Here is a 9,213-nt window from a genome sequence, read left to right on the forward strand (position 1 = left end):
TGTATTAGGTTTTCACCCAATTGTGTGCACGTCCGGTAATACTGCTGCTTTAGCAGAAAAAGCATAAACGTTTAAGCTGACCGTGGTCATAAAGCTGTACTCTATGGTTTAATTAGAGTGTATTGTAGCATATTAGTGTATTTGAATGTCACATAAGCCTAATGGCTATAGATTGTTTAGCCATTTAGCCAGATTTTTTGTCTCCAGATTGCATTTGATTGCATACAGTATAAGAGACACATGAGACATGGACAAATAGACGGGTCTGGTTAGAAACCATGACGATTAGGCATTCATGAGAGATGCAAGACAGACTATTGATTAAAATCTCTGGAGTGTTCTGTAGAGGTTAAGGAGTGCCAGTTCCTTAACAGCTGAGTTTACTGATGTCTGGCAAAGGAGCAGAACAAGAAAAATGACTAATGACTAAGCAGGTCTTGTTAGGGGAACAAACCAGGGGGTCATGCAAGGACTGATGTTGAGAGTCGACAAAATATAATCATCCAGCATATAGTCTAGCATCTTGTTTTGAACAATTTTACATGTATCTTTGTTCAACTGGGTTTGGTACAGTAGGCGTGTTTCCCTTCGCCATGCATGAGGCACACACAAAAGAGCTAATTTTTTTAACCTAGGGTTGCCAGGTTTCATCAAAATATCCATCCCAAAAATCACACAAAAGACCTGAACCTAACCCAAATAAATTGGGGACTGGAAAACGGAGACACTTTTTTCTTCTTTTTCTCAGCCTTTGTGTGGGAAACAAGGTCACAGTGGTCACATGCTATCTACGCAACATATCTTGCAACATATCTTGCAATAGAAACGGTCTTGTACATCGTAGACATGTTGTAGGCACTTACTCTTTTGTTTGCACACTGTTTGCCTTCGTTTGCATAAATTTATTTTGATTTAATTCCAATTATTTGCTATGAACAAAACCTTCGTTTCCAGTCAGTATTTTTAAACTAGTATTTTAAACTCATATAAACCATGGCCCTGATAACCCAGTCAGGAAACGTCCTGTCTTCTGCCTCTCCTCCACTGAAAATATTCAGAAAATATTGGGCCAGCTTGATTCCTGCCCCAACAGGCCTCTATTAGAGCTTGGTGCAATCCCCATATTTGACCACTAGGTGCAATAATAACTCAGTGAGCACACTTCCTCATGTTTGAGGAAGAAATGCGAGCAAATTCTTAACCACTGTGACTAATACTAACAAAATGCCTAAACACGCCTAACATGCCTAAAATGGCATGAATGCATTTTGATTCAGTTTGAATGCAATGGGGGAAAAAACTAAGAATATAAAGAAGTTTGAAATGGTCTGCATGGATGAGTGGTCTAATATCCTTCTACAAGTGTCTCTAACCTTGTCACAGAAAGAGGCCTAGTGCTGTTTTTCTCTTCAGGGAGGCTTCACTATATATTAATTGAAGGCATTCTACAAAAAGAAAACTGTAAATAATTTGTCTTTGTTGGGTCTGTGACAATCGTTTGCATATTTGGTCAAATCAATTCATTAAGGAAGATGGATGAAGAAATTTAGCAGCAATTACCGATGTGAACTGTGAGGGATACAGACCACTATCTACAAAAATATCAACTGATCAATCCCTTGATCTTTCACTCTACTGGGACAAACAAGCACAGGCAGTCTTCTCCTGACATTATAGCTTTATTTCACATTTGATAGCAACATTATGGAAGACTGTGTCCCTCTTATCTGACAGCACATCATAATTCAGTCCATGGCAGGAAAGGAATTGCAAATTACAGGAAGCTTTAATTAAAAAAATAAATCACTCACAGCATATTTGTTCTTCTGCCTACCAGGAATCTTTTTTTTTTTGATTGATATCTACCAGGAGAGGAAAGTAATATAGGCAGTCAGACATGCGTGGTGTGAAATATTAAGAAGGTAATAACAGTAATTTCACATGTGTCACATTAAAGACTTTTTTTTTTCATGTTTACAGTGATATAACTTGCTGCTATTTTGGTTGGATGCAAAGCAATTTTTGTGTTGAGAACTGTTCTTAATTTTGTGGTTAACTTCACTTAATTAATTTCAGTCTGTATTTTTTCATACAGCATTCACAGAGCAAATCGCTAAAGCTATTCCTCAGTTCTCAGCACAGCTTAAAATATGAGCCACTTCCTCTTGGACATGATTATGACCATTCTATGAGCTCAGAGGTGGAATAAACTGCTCACGAAGAGTTCAGATCTCCTACAAATTATTGAATTTCATTATGCAGTGGGCACAAGCAGATAAGGCTGTCAAGAAAAGTTTATAACTTGAGACAGCTTTGTCTGCATCTGGGATGGTTTATTGGCCCCATGAGACTAGCCTGCTGCCGAGCCCAGACCTCCACACCTACACACAACCTATGATTTTGAATGGTTTAATTTACGGTTAGGTTGAGAAGCCATAAAATAGCCCTTTTGTATTGAGTGTGATACATAGCCTGGAATTGACTATTCGACATTACAGTCGTGTAGAATGCCATTTCAAATTATTTATTCTGGCTGTGATAGATACATCACATTTAGGCAGTATAATAATATAGTGGTGACTACCGAAAACTAGTGGGCAACAAAAATTCTTACTAGAATTGATTCTAACAAATAACAAACAGTACTGTTTAAAAAAAAATAAATAGCAATAAAAATCATTTGTTTACTATACTAGTTATCAGTAGTTAGTGAGATAGCACTCTATACGCAGCACAGGATGCGAAACTGAAAACTTCTAGCAATAAGTTACGCAGGGCATAGTGTAAAGATTTTATCTTGTAGTTCCTCGACACCAAAGTATCCTCTCTTTAATGTTCAAACTTTACTTTTTACTTTCAGAAAAAAGACAGCAATGTAATCAAATCTTTTTGTTTCCTTCCCCAATCCTTTTACTCTGCAGGACACTACAAGATGTAATGTGGTGAGATTAGAAGACCAAGGACCCTTAGGTAGACACAAGTCTGTGACCTATTGGTACATTTTGCATTATGACTCTGGCACATTTTGCAGACCTGACAGCTTCCTATGACTCTGTGAAGCTCTAGTCTCAGAGAGGAGTATGCTAGTTTATATAAATGCACTCTGGACCCTCTGTTAATGAATGTTACGGCTTCTCCAGGCCCTCCTTCCTGTTGACATCACCTCCTCTACAGACCCTCCACCTGCCATCACTTCTACGCTTTTGATCCATCAGCAAGATGACACCTTTACACTTTCAGTCCCTCTATTTGTGGACATTACCACCTGTCCATTTGTGCCACTACCATGGATGTCACAGACTCTCTGTCTGCACATCCCGGTATCTCTTTGGACTTTCAATCTGAAGATATTACAGACTTCCTAGACCCTCTGTCTGAGGATGCCTGATCAGAGGTTACCATGTTTCTGGGACCTGGCTGGTTCTCATTGCCTGTCTGAGTACCTCCAGTGCAGAGCTGGCTTTCTTGCCTCAGGCTCACAATGGAGTCCCATTTTCAAGCCACATTTTAAAAGTCATCAACAATTCTTGTTCAAACATGTATCCTTCCTGGCATTTTGTACATTTGACAAAAATGTCCTGATGTTTTAGTGAGAACATTAATTAGACATGATTAGCATATTTTGCATTCAGGTCATGACTGTTTTTCTCCACACTACACACTGTAGATTTCAATTCTAAATCCTGCCTAGACATGTCCTAGGTGTTTCAGATGAAACCTTACTACTTATAACTTAGATTCACAAAGTAAATATTGCTTTTACCTGGAACACCATGTACAAGGTTAACCAATGGGAATGCTTAAGAAGAACGAGGGTCCGATGTAGATCACTGCAGGGATATCAACCTCAACATATCAACAAACCTAAACACCCAAGTTCTCCCACATCACCTCATTGCTGTGTTCGCTTGACTGACTTCCTGTAGCTGTTGTAGCATGAGATTTAAATCACTGATTCTTGCCTACAAAGTAAAAAAAAAAAACAAAACAAAACAAAAAAAAAACTCTATGTTCCTCTAGCATGGCTCGACTTCACCCACCAATCCGTCAAGATACATGATAAAAGTGTTTTAGCTTTTAGTATAGTATTAAACCCTGACATTTTTGGAATATGTATTATTTTTGGTAGTGTTTCTAACTTTAAAGCAGTTAAGTCTAAACATACAATATGCTCCCACGTTTTTAGTAATGATGCACCAAGTTTTCAACTGTTTTCACTGACGTAAGTACACAGATAACACAACCGCATGATGTCAATGATTTGGCTATCTGGTTTAATAATCTCCGTATTGCAACACTAGATATTGTTGCTCCTTTTAACACTAGGTCAAAATGGTTATTTAGTCCCTCATCTTGGTTGAATGACGAAATATGTTTAAAGAGAGGATGTGACATCGGAGCTAACATTTCATCCTGCCCTATCTGTATGGATGTACACTATATGGCCAAAAGTATGTGGACACCTGACATCACATGACACCCATATGTGCTTTTTGAGCATTCCATTCCAGATTTAGTCCCTCTTTGCTGTTATAATAACCTCCACTCTTCTGGGAAGGCTTTCCACTAGATTTTTGAGCATGGCTGTGGGGATTTCTGCCTCTCCAGCCACAAGAGCATTATTGAGGTCAGGCACTAATGTCGGGTGAGCAAGTCGGGGTGCAGTAGCTGTTCTAGTTCATCCCAAAGGTGTTCAGTGGGGTGGAGGTCAGGGCTCTGTGCAGGACACTGAAGTTCTTCCACTCCAAACTTGGCAATTCAGGACTTCATGGAGCTCGCTTTGTGCACAGGGGCATTGTCATGCTGGAACATGTTTGGGCCTCTTAGTTCCCGTGAAGGGAAACTGTAATACTACAGCATATAAAACAGCCTATACAATTGTGTGCTCCCAACTTTGTGGCTACAGTTTGGGGAAGAACCACATATGGGTGTAATCTTTTGGGTATATAGTGTACCTCATCTTACTTTTAGCTCTGCTACTCTGAGTCAATTTACCCTCATTTCGCTGGAGGAATTACAGAGACTGTGAGGCAATTAAGATATTAGGAACTGTTGATCCCTACCTATGGGCTATTCTGAAAGAGTCTCTAACCTCAGGTTATGTTCCAGACTATTTTAACAAAGCATGTGTTCAACCTCGTCTTAAAAAAAACCTGGCCTTCATCTAAACATATGCAATAATTTTAGACCCATCTCTATATTACCCTTTATTTCAAAGATTTTAGAGCAAATGGCTGTTGTTCAGCTGTTGCATGCACTAGAGGCTACCAGCATCACTGGAAAATTCCAGTCTGGTTTTTGCAAAAGCATAACACAAAGACTGTTCTCTTAAGAGTATTAAATGATACTTAAATGAATGCCGACACAGGGAATTGTCTACTCTGGTATTATTAGACCTTAGTGCAGCGTTTGATACAATTAATCTTGACATGTTGATTAGTAGGCTTAATCAGTGGGTTGGTATTTCTGGAACTGCTCTTAATTGTTGTTGTTGTTTTTTTTTTTAAACTTATTTATCTAATAGGAAATTATCTGCTTCTGTTGGGGATAAGGTGTCTTTCTTTTGCTTTCCCTTGCCTCCGCTTCTCACTATATGCTTCATCTAGGTATTTTAAATCTGCATTTTAATGTCCCATTTCAGATTTATGCTGATGACAAACAGTTGTACTTGTCTGTAAACTGTGAAAATTTCAGTAGGTTAGCCAATCTAACAGATTGTTTTTCAGCAATTAACTGGATGTCTTGCAACTTTCTTAAGGTAAATGAAGAAAAAACAGAAGTCCTAGTTATTGGCACTGTCTGTATTGCTAAGAAACTGCATGTAGCCCTTGGTCCTTCTGCATCATCATTGCTAAGATCAGACATGTGTTGTCCTTTCAGGATATAGAGAAACTGATCCATTTAGTTTATCATCACATCTGGACTACTGCAATTCTTTGTTCCTTGCCTTAGTGAAGGATCTCTGGCTCATCTCCAGTTAGTCCAGAACGCAGCAGCTAACTTCAGGTGACCAGTAAATTATAGGATTCAATTTAAATTGCTGGTGCTCACGTACAACGCATTACATGGAGAAGCTCCTGAATATCTTTCTGAATTGCTGACCCCATGTAATAATGTAAGGTCCCTTAGGTCCTTCCAGGATCAAGGGCTCCTTGCTATCCCAAGGACGAAATTAAAATGAAAAGACAATGTGTGTTTGTGGTTTGAAACTGTCTACCTTGTGACATTAGGTTATCTGATTCAGTGAGCATTTTTAAGAAATGTAATAAAACTCATTTTTATTTTATCATTTTATCTTGCTTTTAGCAGCTCTTGGCTGTACCTGTCCTAGGTGTATTTTTATTCACTGGTATTTTATTCACTTTTTATTTTGTTATTTATATTTATTCAGTAAGCCATATGATGGATTGTACTTCATATGTATTATTTTATGTGTTCTTTAACGGGTAAGGTTTTTGTGTGTTAATTATTGTGGTTTGCCGTGTGACAGTGATTGTGATGCACGGTTTAGAAAAATGCTATACAAATAAAGATTTACTTACACACTTACTTTTTGGAATAGCATGAGAATGTTTTTGATGGAGACTACAAAGCACTTCTCTGGATAAGAGTGTCTATGAATACCGCAAAAGTAAAATGTAGGTTTCCAACAGTACACTTTACGTGTGCTCTTTAAAATATTAATGCACTACATAATTGAATGAACATGTTTCTAATATTTCACAGCAGGCTGAGACTTATGTGAGATACAGTAGTACCAAAGATTTGCCTGTTACACTGTTATTAGGATACAGGAAGTCACAATCAGCTACGTGGCATATTATGATTAAACATCTTGATTGCAAACTAGGAGATATTTACTGCAAAGCAAAACTATTATCATAATCATAAGCTTTCCTTTTCTAATCAGTAAACAAGATGAGAAGACATGACATGACAGCGAGTCTCAGAAAACCAAACGCTAAAACCAAACACTGCTGCTCTTTGGCGTCACCCTCTGGCCTGCAGAAGTTTGTGCAAATAAAGACACGTTGTTACAGGTTTACTGTACAGCATGAATTAACTTCATAATAAAAATGATCATTAGCATTTTAATAATTCTTTACATTCTACAACACTACATTTTCAAACACTACACCACATTTCTCTATAATCATATATTTGTACGTAAAGCCATACGATGACTTTAGTATCAAAGTTGACCTAAATTCCTTACAAATCTACACCTTTGCTGCATACACATTATGTTTTTCACAGTAGTTTTATAGACTGCTAGCTATTAGTATTCTGCTACTTTGTGTCATGAGAGTTATCATCATGCTAGCTAACATTTGAGAGATTAGGAATGAAGCTGTTGCTAGTTAGCTTTAGTTTTTCTATGATCCTTGGTAACTAAAATCAGTGTGTGATTTGAAGCTGGTTATCTTTTTCTGTAGTTTTACTGTCATACTTTAATAGTTTATACTTTTCTACTGTAAATTGAGAGAAGAATTTGAATCTATACTTCATCTTTCACCAGAGTATTTATTAAGATGAGTAGTTGCGCCTTTACTTATAATGTGAATTGTAGATATCCTCACTGAGCACTTTATTAGTAACACCTGTAAACCTACTCATTCATGCAATTATCTAATCAGACAACCGTGTGCCAGCAGTGCAATGGAAAAAAAAAATCATGCAGATACAGGCCCGCAGCTTCAGGTAGTGTTCATATCAACTATCATAACTGGGAAAAAGTGTGATTTTGACCGTGGCATGATTGTTGGTACCAGATGGGCCATTTGAGTATTTCTATAACTGCTGATCTCTTGGGATTTTCACACACAACAGTCTCTACAGTTTACTAAGAAGATTGTAATAAAGGAATAAAAAACGCCAATTGAGTGGCAGTTCTGTGGACGGAAACACCTTGTTGAAGAGAGAGGTCAACGGAGAATGGCCAGACTGGTTTGAGCTGACTGAAAGGCTATAGTAACTCAGATAATCACTCTGTACAATTGTGGTGAGCAGAAAAGCATCTCAGAATCCACAACAAGTTGAGCCTTGAGGCAGATGGGCTACAACATCAGAAGATCACATCAGGTTCCACTTCTGTCAGAAGAACAGAAAGCTGAAGCTGCAGTGGGCACAGGCTCACCAAAACTGGACAGCTGAAGACTGTAATAAAACATAGCCTGCTCTGATGAATCTCAATTTCTGCTGAGGCACACAGATGGTAGGGTCAGAATTTGGCACCAAGAGCATGAATCCATGGACCCAACTTGTCTTGTGTCAACAGTCCAGGCTGGTGGAGGTGGTGTAATGGTGTGGGGAATGTTTTCTTGGCACACTTTGGGCCCGGTAATACCAATCAATCACAGCCTATTTGAGCATTGTTGCTGACCATGTGCATCCCTTCATGGCCACAATTTACCCATCTACTAATGGCTACTTCCAGCATGATAATGCACCATGTCACAAAGCAAAAGTCGTCTCAAACTGGTTTCATGAATATGACAATTCACGATATGACAATGTTCTTCAGTGGCCTTCCCAGTCACCGGATCTGAATCCAGTAGAACACCTTTGGGATGTGGTGGAATGGGAGATTCACAGCATGAAAGTGCACCTGCAGAAATTGCGTGATGCAATCATATCAACATGGACCAGAAGTTCAAAGGAATGTTTCCAACATTTTGTGGAATCCATGCCATGAAGAACTGAGGCTGTTTTGAGAGCAAAGGTAGGCCCTACCAAGTATTAGCATAGTGCTCCTAATAATGAGTGTATAATGAAAGGAAACCTGAAATAGTCATAATGCTTATTTTTCTCATTCTTATACTAGTGTAGATGCACAGTATAAAAGCAAAAAAATAAATAAATAAATAAATAAAAAAAATAAATAAAAAATCTGATAATTAAGTTTTTTTTTTGGATTGTTTGGATAAAGTAGTGAGAGCTAACAGGTGAGTCTGTTTAAAAAAATTCTAGCATGTTCACTAATGAAATTATCATGATTTTACACTACTGCTACAGTGTTACATCAATTTAATACTGTTATTATGTTGTAAGTAGATACCACAATAAAGCATCATATTGGGTTACATAATGACTGTCTAATAATTTTTCATGCTAATTTAGCCCTACTAACTGGAAAAGCTGTTTATTTATTTTTTTTTTTAATATACAGGTATGTTTTCAAAGCATTAATCAGTTAGTTAGATGGCAGCCTTA

This window comes from Pangasianodon hypophthalmus, chromosome 20 (assembly GCF_027358585.1).
Source record: "Pangasianodon hypophthalmus isolate fPanHyp1 chromosome 20, fPanHyp1.pri, whole genome shotgun sequence".
Taxonomy (NCBI): domain Eukaryota; kingdom Metazoa; phylum Chordata; class Actinopteri; order Siluriformes; family Pangasiidae; genus Pangasianodon; species Pangasianodon hypophthalmus.